The sequence below is a fragment of the Pogona vitticeps genome, chromosome 4, assembly GCF_051106095.1.
Source record: "Pogona vitticeps strain Pit_001003342236 chromosome 4, PviZW2.1, whole genome shotgun sequence".
NCBI lineage: Eukaryota > Metazoa > Chordata > Lepidosauria > Squamata > Agamidae > Pogona > Pogona vitticeps.
Window position 1 is genome coordinate 202879481 of NC_135786.1, and position 14299 is coordinate 202893779.

The following is a 14299-nucleotide window of genomic DNA, read 5'->3' on the forward strand; positions in this document are numbered from 1 at the left end:
AGGTCCAAGCAGCTCGGTTTCTGCTGTTTTCCCTCCCCACACTGTCTAGAATCCAGTTGGCAGAGCTGCACTTGTGCAATGCTGATGACATAATCAGCTTGCATGAGCATAAACCTATGCAACAGGATTTCAGCCATTGGGCTACACCCCCGATTTCTTACATTTCCATACCTTAAATTGGTATATTCATTTGGGCAGGATGGAATATTTTTTAATTTTGTGCTCACCGAAGTCCTTAACAATTTTATTAACAGAGTGAAGATGTTTACTTTGCAGTTAGATAGTCATAAAATATTTTCCATTCAAAACTGCTGTCTTTCAAAACTGCAATGTTTGCACAGTCAATTGGAAAATGGAGCCCCATCACGAATCATTCATCAAATACATCCTGATTAACAAGCGCCAACAAAAGCATATTAATATGAAAGGTGCAGAACTGAGAAAACGTCATCAAGATAAACAACCATAACCACAATCCAGATAAATTCAAACATTTGCTTAATGACTAGGGACCTAACCAGCCCCCTGGTTTAAGCAATCTTAATCAATTAACCCCCTGCTTGTTGCAAGTGCAGAATTACAGGGTTGGAAAGGATCTTCCAGAAACCGTAGACCAACTTCAAGTCTCCTAAATAATATAGTTAATATCTCACCTTCTCCATCATGTGTCAGAAGTTGGTGCCCTCAATGATAGCAGCAGTGATGGCAGATAGGAAACTACTGTATTTTTGTCCTTTCCATAGATTACAGACAGTTGACCACAACCAGACCAGGTAACAACAACACACAAGAAGTCCTAACCTTCTCCAGAGCTTGGATTTAGCGACACCGCAAAGATCTACTGATACTGAGCATCAAAGTGCCTATGAGCTACCAACCACTTGTAAAAGTACATTACAGGGTTTGCCTTTTGATCAAAATCAGGGTCCTGGTATGAAGAAGTAAGCCTTTAATTCCTTAACCCTGTTGTCCCCATCATTCCGGTTCTCGATGTCTGTAATTTACTTTCGAGTGAGAGATTCTATAGATGTTCTGTACTGGATTTTCCAAGCAAATATTAATTCAATGCACGTGCGTGCACACACTCGAGAAACATAATGCAGAACTTGAGTCTCTGGAATTTTGCCAAGTCGCTATGAAACATTAAATATTGTTAGGAAAAATCTGAGCTACACAGAAGCAACACCCAACCCTCCGCTCAAAAGAAGTTTCACCAAATACTTTCACCAGAGAGTAAGGGTTAAAGGGTTAATGTATGACCCAAGCAATGAACTTGCGGTAACACAAAATATGATGGAGTGTGTTGTCAGCTGCACCGACTTATCACCAAAAGGATGGCATGGCACTGCAAGGCCACAGTGTAGGAAAACTATTGAGAGTATTGTCTGCAGCAGTTTTTTCCCTTCTTGCTTGCAACTGCTTTCCAGCTCAACCACAGCCAGTAGACATGCAAAATAATGCTTCTTAACTTGATAGATGCCATCTGAGCCAGAAAGACATTAAAATCCTTCATACTGATGTGCAGCTTGTTCTCAAATAAGGATTATGGACTTCTACAGCAATCCAGTGCATGCTATAGAAATTATTTTTGCTAGATCTTGTGTGCTTATTCAGATCTCTGGGGCTGGATTTGGAGTAACTAATACTGAACTCCCTGGGAGAGAGATAGGAAACATGTGGGCCTCCAGATGCTGTTGGGATTCAATGCCCAACATCCCTTGCTTTTAGCTATGCTGGCTACAGCCAACAGGAGCTGCAGTCTAACAACATCTGGAAGGCTGGCTACACATTACCCATATCTAGTCTGGAATCTGTCTTTGAGTGATAGTAGAGCTGGACTGTGCATTTTGATGATGAAAGTGTCCAGTCTTATGCAAGAGCTACATTTTAACTTATTTGCAGATGACAGGTTTAAGAATTCTCCTGTTAGTGTTTGAGGAATTCTGGAAGATTTAGTCTAGAAAAATAATTTTTCCAAGCTTTCAAAACTAGCTGCATATTTTATCATATTTCAGTGTCATCCCAGCAGAAAGCCCATAGATTGAATTACTTAATGACAATAGCTTCAAGCATCATTGTCATTTAGTTTTTTCCCCCAACTCTGTCAAAGAATCCACTTTAGTCTTTGTCTTTCCCTGAAATGCTGTTTTCTTACTATTTCAATAACTGATATATATTTTTGGCACAAAATATATACTTAAAAGCAGTCTTCGTGGAGGTTTGGAATGTGCAGACATTTCTTTTAGAAGCTATATTTTGCCATTACATAATAATATATTCCCATTCTTATTGTAAGGGTGACCTTTAGCCAAGAATTATCTAATGGAACAGCTGCTAAGCTTGTCAAATTTAACTCTAAATTTTACAATTTGGTCATTTTAAAATAAACAGAAAAGATTATTACCACAGTCTCTGCCAAAACACCAAAAGTGCTCTAACCAGCTACTTGTAAACAAGGTTCTGAGCACCATCTGCGGCATTGTGCTTTTGTTTCAAATTACATAGAGTCGAGTAACTTAATTTAGCTAACAACAGTTTTCATAAATAAATCATGTAACATCAAATTACGCTTTTCGTATTGATACAGAGGTCTTCTCATAAATAAAGAGCTTCACTGTCTATCTTAGAAATGTGAGTCAATTTAAATTTATTATCTTGTTAGTTCCAGGAGAGAGGATCTCATAGCATTTACAGGGGACTAAGGAGAGTTTAATGGTAGTTCATGTTCTTTTCTGTCTCTTAGCAGAATCATGTACTGTTTACAACTGTTTCCAGTGAATGCACCTGGCATTTGTGAGAAAATGAACCAGTACTGAAGTCATGTTACGGACACTTAGTTACAAGTATTTCAGCCACATAGCGAGAAATTAACAATGCCACATTTGTTTTCTTTTTAATATTTCTCATATTTCTTATTCTCATTCTGAAGGAATGCATCGTAATCCAAGGACACATTCTCATGCATTCATTAATCCTGCTGCTCTAAAAAGTTTCACATGAAAACTGAAAATCAGATGGCTTTATGCGTTCCAACTGGGCTTTAGTGAAATAGGGTCATCCTTGAACTTGTCATCTGCTGAATTCCAAGATTTCATTCAATTATAAGATCTTAGGAATGTGGCCATTTGCCATGTCCCCCCCCCCCCCCCCAGCTTTGAACAAATTTTGTTATATCTAACAGTTTAGCTCTAGGAGGAGCTCAACTCACTTATATATGGCCTTTAGTAGAGAAGTACAGGACTTTAAAAGACCTGCCAAAGTAAGTCACGAAACAGATTATCTCCCTGTCTGAAGAATATCTTGTTTTTAAAAAGAAGAAATCATCTCATTTAGCCCAGGACTAAATGTAGTTAATATTATAGATGTAAATGGATTTCCTATCAGGTTTCCCTTGACATACACACACCAATGATATGAATTACAAAATGAATATCCTTGTGCAAACAAGCAGACAGCTAAAATGCCTCCTAAAGTTGTGGTTAATAATATGCTTAGAGGGCTAAAATGCATTAAAATCTGTAAGGCAATAGTGCAATGTTATGTCTGTGATCCATAAAGCAATTTGTTTCCACCCTAACTGATTTCCCTGGAATTTGTTCACGCAGTTGTTACAGATAATCTAGATAATGTTGCTGCCAAAACATTGCATTCTAGTGGTTTTCTCCCTATTATCCTCAAGACTAAGCAAACAGAAGAGAGACAGACAGACAGACAGACAGACAACTACCCTTTTAACTATAAATGCAATTGCAGTGCCACCCTATCCACCATGGGTGGGCAATAGACTACTGATCAACCTGCTAGAAACAAGTGTCCTGTGATGTGGTTGGAAATGCCCTTGTCAGTTTTTCCCTCACTCCCTTTAGCCTTGATAGCTGGGTTATGTGTTAAAAATATATAAAGCACAAATAAAAAAATAATACAGCCTAAGATCCAGTAGCGTACTTCCACTAAATAACTCTATTTCCACTGCAACTGGCAATCCCTCTTCATCCCACCGACCCCATGTACCATAATAAATATATTCTGGAGGCCTAGGAAAACTACTGAAGTACATTTGGGAGATGACAGAAGGCTGCAGTGGAATGGGAGGGAAAGGAAACCCTGTTCTGTTGGTACTGTTTGCTGAAGTACACTGCTGTGGCTTGGCCAAATTTTGAGTTTATTTTGCTGTACTGTATTTATTTACTTGCTGGAGTGCTATCAAGCTCAAAATAAGATAAAATGATTTCATTAATAATAATTCTCTAGAAATAATACTGCATCCTCAATTGCAATGCACAAAATTTTAGGCCAATCTGATACAAGGTCCAGTGTAGTAACATCTGTAGGGCCAAAAGTGACTCTTCTTTAGGCTTATATAAGGTCAGCATATGAAACACAAGGTGTCATTAGATGCAGAGCGCCCTTAAGAGGTAAAAGACTATATTTATTTGGACACAAGAGTGCCTCAATCTGCAAATCACTTTGTTTGTGTTTGGGAACTGGTTATCAGGGAATACACACAGTTTCCTTTGTGTTTGATTTCTCAGACATTCGTTTTGAAACATTTAAGTGCCCAGAGTGAAAACATTATAAAATGAGAAAATATACATGTCATGTGATCTAATCTATATCACAGTCACACAACTATATTAAGCTGTACTGGCCAGTCCTTAACAGTAGCGGCCCTGAACCTAAATCCACTAATCTGAAAAGAGCTATTTTCTAAGCAAATATGTTTATTCTTAAAGCACCTTTATTCAAAGTCCTATGGAGTTCAATGAGATTTACTCCACATATATGCACACATATGTATTAGTTCCTGAAAAAAAAATCAGTCACAGCTTTAGGGAACAAATCAGCCTTCTGCTTACTTTTCTTTCCAATTTTCTCTGTGCAGACTTCTGACCCTCCTGGGCTGGACAGGAGAAACACGGTGGGAGGTCAGTTTACTGTGTTTACAGACAAGTTCATTGAAGGCAAGTTAAATTTAATTCATTCCTTCTGAAAAAAAGTTATTAAAACTGTAAAGTTGCAATAATCTACTAATACAGGTTAAACCACAGAAGCTGCAAGGCTGGAAGACCAGCAGTCGTAAGATCAAATCCATGCGACAGAGTGAGCTCCCATTGCTTGTCCCAGCTACTGCCAACCTAGCAGTTTGAAAGCATGCAAATGCAAGTAGATAAATAGGTACCACCTTGGTGAGAAGGTAATTGCGTTCCGTATCTAGTCACGCTGGCTACGTGACCACAGAAACTGTCTACAGACAAAAGCTGGCTCTACGGCTTGGAAACAGGGATGAGCACCACCCTCTAGAGTCAGACACAACTGAGCTAAATGTAAAGGGGAACCTTTATCTTTACATAAAGATGATTCATAAGTTCATGCTGGTACATTTACTGCTGCAACAGATATTTGGTTCCCCACATCCTCTGGTGGCTGCCCACTTAGAAGCAGTGTGCAAAAGAGGTGGAGCAGGGAAGCCAAGATGTTGCTTCTGACTGGGTGCCTGTCAGAGGGAGTGGTGCATTGAACTGACAAACATATGTTGTGGTGGTAAACAAACCAGCATGAACCAGTAGTTTGTGCTCATCTCAAGTTCCAGAAAAACATCTACTTCTGTTTCATTGACTACTCAAAAGCCTTTGACTGTGTGGACCACAACAAACTATGGCAAGTTCTTAAAAAAATGGGAGTGCCTGACCACCTTATCTATCTCCTGAGAAATCTATATGTGGGACAGGAAGCAACAGCTAGAACTGGATATGGAACAACTGAATTATTCAAAATTGGGAAAGGAGTACAACAAGGCTGTATATTGTCTCCCTGCTTATTTAACTTATATGCAGAATAGTAGTAGTAGGCATCCTTCAGTCTCGAGAGACTATGGTAATGTGCTCTGTATGGAGGTCTTGGAACAGTGTCTTGTGTGGCTGAGAAGGCCAATTCGAGAGTGACAATCTCTTCCACATTGAAGACAAATACAATCTGTCCCCTGTCCAGCTCCCTGGTTTGGCTGGTTTCGGGACTGCCTCTTTGCCTCGGCCTGCTGTACAAGTGTCTCTTCAAATTGGGAGAGGCCATGATGCACCGCCTGCCTCCAGGCTGAACACTCAGACATCAAGGTTTACCATCTGTTGAGGTCCATTCCTAAGGCCTTCAGATCCCGCTTGCAGATATCCTTGTATCGCAGCTATGATCTCCCTTGGGGGCGGCTTCCCTGCACTAATTCTCCATACAGGAGATCTTTTGGAATCCGACCATCGGCCATTCTCACAACATGCCCAAGCCAACGCAGACGGCACTGTTTCAATAATGTTTACATGCTGAAAATTCCAGCTCATTCTAGGACTACTCTATTTTGAACTTTGTCCTGCCAGGTGATACCAAAAATGCGTTGGAGACAACGCATAGGAAGGTGTTCAACTTCCTCTCCTGTTGTGCACAAAGGGGCCAGGACTCGCTGCAGTATAGGAGTGTGCTCAGGACACAGGCTCTATAGACCTGGATTTTGGTTTATGCTGTCAACTTCTTATTAAGCCATACTCTCTTTGTGAATCTAGAGAACATGGTAGCTGCTTTCCCAATGCGTTTATCCAGCTCAACATCTAGGGAGAGAGTGTCAGAGATTGTTGAGCCAAGGTACACAAATTCATGAACAACCTCCAATTCTTGCGTAGAGATAGTAATAGAGGGAGGTGAGTCCACGCCCTGGCACATGACTTGTGTTTTCTTCAGGCTGATAGTTAGTCCAAAGTCTTGGCAGGCCTTGCTAAAACGATTTATGAGTTGTTGGAGGTCTTCAGCAGAGTGGGCAACAATGGCTGCATCATTGGCAAAGAAGAAGTCCCGCATGCATTTCAGTTGGACTTTGGTCTTTGCTCTCAATCTAGTGAGATTAAAGAGCTTTCCATCTGATCTAGTCAGGAGATAGACACTCTCTGTTGCAGTTCCAAAGGCCTGCTTCAGCATGACAGCAAAGAAGATCCCAAACAGGGTCAGTGCGAGGACACAGCCTTGTTTTACTCTGCTTCAGATGTCAAAGGGATCTGATGTTGAGCCATCAAAAACTACAGTGCCCTTCATATCCTCATGAAAGGACCTGATGATATTAACGAGTTGAGGTGGACATCCAATCTTGGGAAGTATTTTAAAAAGTCCATCCCTGCTAACCAAGTCAAAGGCCTTTGTGAGATCTATGAAGGCCACAAAGAGTGGCTGTTGTTGTTCCCTGCATTTCTCCTGCAACTGTCTGAGGGAAAATACCATGTCAGTGGTGGATCTATTAGCTCGAAATCCACACTGTGATTCTCAATAGACTTTGTCCGCAAGCACCTGAAGTCTCTTCAGCACAACACGGCCAGCAGCTTCCCTACAACGCTGAGAAGAGAGGTACCACGGTAGTTATTGCAGTCGCCCTTGTCGCCTTTGTTCTTATACAATGTGACAATGTTTGCGTCCTTCATGTCCTGTGGTACTCCACCTTCTCTCCAGCAAAGACAAAATACTTCATACAGCTCGGTGGTGATTATCTCTTTACAGCACTTCAAAACTTCAACGGGGATGTTGTCCTTTCCAGGTGCCTTGCCAGAGGCAAGGGAATCCAAGGCCGCTTTTATTTCTGCTAAAGTTGGTTCACTGTCCAGCTCTTCCAAGACAGGCAGGCAGGCAGTCAATGTTATTTAATGCCTCTTCAGTGACTACATTCTCTCTAGAACAGTGGTGTCGAACTGTGGCCCTCCAGATGTTCTTGACCTTCAACTCCCAGAAATCCTGGCCAGTAGAGGTGGTGGTGAAGGCTTCTGGGAGTTGAAGTCCAAGAACATCTGGAGGGCCACAGTTCGACACCACTGCTCTAGAATATAGCTCAGAGTAGTGCTGCACCCAGCGTTCCATCTGCTGTGCTCGGTCCTGGATGATCACACCTGTAGCAGACATCAAGGGAGCAGATTTCTTCTGTATTGGACCTAAAGCCTGCTTGATACCATCATACATTCCCTTGATGTTACCTGTGTCCGCTGCTCTCTGTATCTGAGAGCAGAACTGAAGCCAATAATCATTGGAACATCTCCTGGCAGTCTGTTGGACTTGGCTACGAGCAGCTCGAAGAGCCTGCAAGTTGTACTCAATAGGACAGGCTTTGTATGCTGCTAGAGCTCTCCTCTTATCCTCGATGGCTGGAATCAACTCCTCCGAATGGGCTTTTAACCAGTCGGCCGTCTTTTTGGTCTTCTTGCCAAATGTGGACAAGGCAGTGTTATAAACAGTGTTCTTGAAATGTTCCCATTGTTCAGGTGCATTTGCATCAGCTGGGCCTGGAAGGGTTTCCTGAAGCACTTGGGCAAATTCCTCCACTTTTCTTTGATTGTGAATCTTGTTGATGTCAATACGTGGTCTTCCTTCCTTTTTAGTGTGATGCAATCTCTTTGTTCGCAATTTTATTCTGCCACACACCAGGGAGTGATCAGTATCGCAATCAGCACTATGGTAACTGCGTGTGATCGTAATACTAGGAAGGCTAGGACGTCTAGTGAGGATCAAATCAAGCTGATGCCAATGCTTCGATCTTGGATGTGTCCAGGAAACTCTGTGTTGAGGCTTTGTATTAAAGAACGTGTTGGTGACACAAAGACCATAATAATAGCAAAACTCCAGCAAGCGTTGGCCATTTTCATTCATCTTCCCAATGCCAAAAAAGCCTAGACAGGTGGGCCAAGAGTTGTGATCAGCACCAACTCTAGCGTTAAATTCTCTGAGAATGAACAGCGGCTCTCTCTCAGGGACTTTTTTGATAGTAGCTGCCAAATCATCATAGAATTTGTCTTTGACTTTTGTTGTGGATGACAGTGTTGGTGCATATGCACTGATGTGGTTGACCAGTCCCGCTGATGAGTGGAGCTGCAGAGACAGGATTCTTTCACTCCCCACAGTAGGTGGAACAATGGATCTCAGCAGAGTATTTCTGACCACAAAGCCAACACCATATTCCCTGGTCTCATTCAATGGTTTTCCCTGCCAGAAGAATGAAAAGTTTTTTTCTTTGACAGATCCCATGTCTGGCAATCTCGTCTCTTGCAGGGCAACAATGTCCATCCGCAGTCTACTCAGTTCGATGTAGATGACAGCTGTCTTGTACACGTCATCTATTTCCTGCAGGTTGTCAGAAAAGCCAGGGGTCATTGTCTGAACATTCCAGGTGCTCAACTTTAGGACAGATGTTTTCTTCTGATTGTTGCATGGTGCAGGGTTATTGATCTGCTTTTCGACTCTCCCACCATCAGAAGTATCCCCTGGCATCATGCTCTACACCAATCGAGCAAACTTATAACCAGTGACTGCTAGTTCCTGTGTTATTTCGACACTGTATGCAAAGCTGGAGTGTCCTCTCCAGAGCACGAAGCCTGGGTTGAATAATATGGAGGATAGGCTGTTACCCAAGCAGCAAATCCCCCCTCACCACGTCACTGAAATAATCCAATGGAAAGGCAAGAGCCAATACAACTGGTTACAGCAACGTTGCAGGAGTTGGCAGAACGACACGAACTGTCTACAGAACTCCGGCTCTTGCCTCAAGGTTATCTCCTGAAGCCTTTTCCATCAGTGGATATAGCCACGAGGCAGTGGAGGTTTGAAATCAGAGTTTTCCTTCTCCTAGATGGGCTGCCTTACATGGCTGACGAGTCCCACCTACCCGCCCTGCTCCTTAATAGTGCAGAAGTATGATCCTACTCCTGAAACATTCCTGCCCCCAGGTGTATGAAATGCTACTTGGCTATCCTATTTAGCAGATTAGAGTCAATAATGTCCCCAAGCACAGCTCCCTCCTGCCTCTGCTTCCTCTTCAGGAAAGAGGGTTAGAGCTTCTGCTGGCACTAATTTAAAGCCCAAGCCGTGCCCCCTCAGACCATGCGGTCAGGGAGTACAAAGGTCAGCCTACTAGAAGAGTTCTCACCAATTAAAATGTCCCCTAAGCACAGCTCCCTCCTGCCTCTGCTTCCTCTTCAGGAAAGGGGCTTAGAGCTTCTGCTGGCACCAATTTAAAGCCCAAGCCTCGCCCCCTCAGACCATGCAGTCAGGGAGTACAAAGGTCAGCCTACCAGAAAAGATCTCACCAATTAAAATGTCCCCCAAGCACAGCTCCCTCCTGCCTCTACAGAATATAACATGCAATGCAGAATACATCATGCGAAAGGCAGGACTGGATGAATCCCAAGGTGGAATCAAGATTGCTAGAAGAAATATCAATAACCTCTGATATGCAGATGATATCACTCTAATGGCAGAAAGTGAGGAGGAATTAAATAACCTCTTAATGAGGGTGAAAGAGGAGAGAGCCAAAACTGGTCTGAAGCTCAACATCACAAAAACTAAGATCATGGCCACAGGTCCCATCACCTCCTGGCAAATAGAAGGGGAAAGTATGGAGGCAGTGACAGATTTTATTTTCTTGGGCTCCCTGATCACTGCAGATGGTGACAGCAGCGATGAAATTAAAAGACACCAGCTTCTTGGGAGGAAAGCGATGACAAACCTAAACAGCATCTTAAAAACAGAGACATCACCTTGTCAACAAAAGTCCGCTTCGTCAAAACTATGGTTTTTCCAGTAGCAATGTATGGAAGTGAGAGCTGGGCGATAAAGAAGGCTGACCACTGAAGAACTGATGGTTTTGAATTGTGGTGCTGGAGGAGACTCTTGAGAGTCCCCTGGATGGCAAAGAGAACAAATTAATCCATTCTGAAATCATGCCTGAGTGCTCGCTGGAAGGAGAGATCCTGAAGCTGAGGCTCCAATAATTTGGCCATCTCAGGAGAAGAGAAGACTCCCTGGAAAAGACCCTGATGCTGGGAAAGTGTGAAGGCAAGAGGAGAAGGGGACGACAGAGGACGAGACGGTTAGACAGTGTCATCAAAGTGACCAACATGAATTTGACCCAACTCTGGGAGGCAGTGGAAGATAGGAGGGCCTGGTGTGCTCTGGTCCATGGGGTCACGAAGAGTCTGACATGACTTAATGACTAAACAACAACAACTAGTTCTTATCTTCATGGTTGTTGTGCATTTTTCGAGCTCTTTGCCCATGTTCTGAAGGTTGCTCTTCCTAACTTTTGGCCAGTCTCTGTGGCCGGCATCTTCAGAGGACAGCACTCTGCTCTGGTGCAGTTTGTTTGGGAGTTGAGTATTTATGGTTGTGAGATAAGCTTTTGTTCTTTTCAGGAGATGGGTGATTATGGTGATCAGTGTGTTTTTGTTGTGGGTGTATTGTTGTGATAAGGAGGAGAGATTATCTGTCACTGTGATTGATGGGTGTTGTTAGCTGGTCTTTTGTGTGTAGTGATCACTGATCCTTGTGGCTGGTTAGAGTTTATTGATCTTTTGCATGCTGTATTTTTCAGTGCCGGGAGCCAAGTTTTGTTGAGTTCTTATCTTCACTTTGATCTATTTTATCTCTCATTTGAGCAACACTTCCAATCATTTTGGAGATGTTTATTCTTCCATAACAAGGGCCTATGCAGGTTTTTGGACTGCTGGTTTACTCATGAGCAGGTTACCTGGCTTACTCATGAGCAAAGTTTATCCAGTTTACTCACATGCAGGTTTACCAGTTTACACATATCTAAGAATGGAGCAGTAGCAGAAGCAGAAGACATCATTGGAGTGAAGTTTGGGGAGATGGACAGCTGAGGGTGTTAACCTCGAGAGAGGCCCAGAGGGAGAAAATCAGGAACTGGGCCTTCTCAGTGGGTGTGCTTCAACTTTGGAATGAGTTGTCACCTGAAATCCACCTGACCTCCTTTCTGGAGATCTTTAAGAAATTTCTCATAACCTTATTTTGGCAGCCTTTTCAAAACATGCCATCTGAATAACTGTTAAGAGTAGCAGAGTATCCGCCTACCATTTTTAACTGCCACCTGTTTTTAAATGTAATGTTAATTTAAATTTCACTTTTAACTTCACTTTTGATTGCATTTGTGTTATTTTATGTTATTGTCACTATTGTAAACCACACAGAGTTACCATTGGTCAGATGGGTCATACAGAAAGCAAATGAATGAATGAATGAATGAATGAATGAATGAATGAATGAATGAATGAATGACCTTCCCCCTTTCCCCACTTCCTCCTCTCCCAGGGCTCTGCTCTGGCTGTGCTCCCTTGTAGGAGTGGAGCCCGTTGAGTCAAGTAGTCCCCTTCCCACGTGGTGGCTCTGTGGGCTAAACCGCAGAAGCCTGTGTGCTGCAGGGTCAGAAGACCAAGCAGTCATAAGATCAAATCCACGCAACGGAGTGAGCTCCCATCACTTTGTCCCAGCTCCTCGCCAACCTAGCAGTTTGGAAGCATGCAAATGCGAGTAGATAAATAGGTACCACCTCAGTGGGAAGGTAAAATGGTGTTCCCTAGTCACGCTGGCCATGTGACAATGGAAATTGTCTTCGGACAAGCTCTATGGCTTGAAAAATGGGATGAGCACCGCCCCCTAGAGTTGGACACGACTGGACTAACAATGTCAAGGGGAACCTTTACCTTTACCTTTACCCCTCCCCACCTTTTCCCATGGTGATTGTTCAATAAGCTATGGTGACTTTCCTTTTTGTTGTTGTTGTTAAATAAAGTAAGTAGCATATTAAAAGAGAAATGCATCAGCCTAGCATGGTATTAGAATTTCGATGCGTCAGTTTGGGAATTTTTTTTTTATAAGAAGGTGAAAATAGAGGAGACATTTCTCCATCCTCCCTTTTAATGTCACAAGTCACTTAACATGTCATAGCATTGTCTCCTGAGTTAATGTCAGCCACAGCTCCATTTGGTTATGAACTAGTCATCTCCACGAGCTAAAGAACAGGATAATTAGGCCTGTGCTAAATCGTACAACAACAAGAACCCAGAAGCCACTAACACAATGCCAGAAAGGAGCAGGACAGTTCTTAAATGGGCAGGCTAGATCATTCTAAGTAGAAACACCTGTGAACTCCGTAATTTGGCTCACAGCAAACTGTACCATTTATATACCCTTTAAACAAGCCCTTAGATTCTGGCCACTGGAATCAGAATATTAGTGAAAGTAGAGGTTTAGGACAGAAATGCAGGGCTTCAGTAAAATCAGTGCTCTCTAAACAAGCCATGTTGAACACATGATGTTTTTAAAAGGGTTAAAGTTTAAATATCTTAATGCAGTTTGTGGAATGTAATGCAAAACTGAGAGATTCATATTTAACAATGTTAGGAATATGGTATTTGGATGAATTATCACCTTATGACTACATTAGTTGATTGGAATCTAGGATCTTTGTTATATATGTTGTAATGCTCATCCAACATTATGCAAAATAACCAATTGCAACTTTGTCACATGGATTCAATTATGGGATCACTTCTGAAAGTTATTAGGTGAGCAGCCCACATTACCTCAGGATAAATCAGCTACAACGAGCACTCCATCAAATCCCAAATGCATTATGCTGTTTTACAAGGAGAGATGATTCCATTGAATAGTTATTTCTAGAAGTGACTGTAATGAGGAAGTGATCTTTTCAATCTGTATTTCCTAGGAACGAGAGACTACTTGTTGGGAATTTTTATTTTATTTTTATTTTGTGCTCCCAGGAGAAGATGGGTGCTTGGATCTTAGCACCAAAATATTTGATTGAACAATATAGCCATTAATGATTCCCACTCCCTTTCCTATTCTGTAAGTCATCAGAGAGAATCGCTGCTGTTATGGCATGGACAGAGGGATAATCTGGTACAAAGGCTACCAAGATATTTGAGGGTTTGAGTAGATTAGCATTGTCTTGCACCAGCTGCATTATACGTGTAGCACTTCTGTGATGAAGGAGCCAACAGGATTCTGGCCTAAGATATATAAGCTTAATGGTTGGTGTTACGTATATTTCTACATATTTTCCTGATGTCAAGTATAATTGTTTTGGGAAACATCAAAAGCTGAATTATGTGAGGCAGAATGCTGTAGAAGTAGAAATCTTACTTCGTAGCCACCAATCGACGCAGGTTCACCCCTTACTGACTTCTGCAACATGGCAATTATTTGTATTTGTTTGGGTGTTTGTCAGTGATTTCATTTGAGGAAACCAGCAGAGACCTGATTTGAAAAACCTTGCTTCGAAGTAGGTCTTTCCTACACATAACTGTAGTTGTATGTTTGGTTAAGAAAACATTTGGTTTTAATCCACTTATCTTTGTTTCTTTAGCTAAGACCGTTGCTCATGACCCTGAAATCAAGTATGCCATTATGACAGATTACTTCTCATGCATATAGCAGAACAATCCAAAGAGATGTAGACCACATCAGTAGA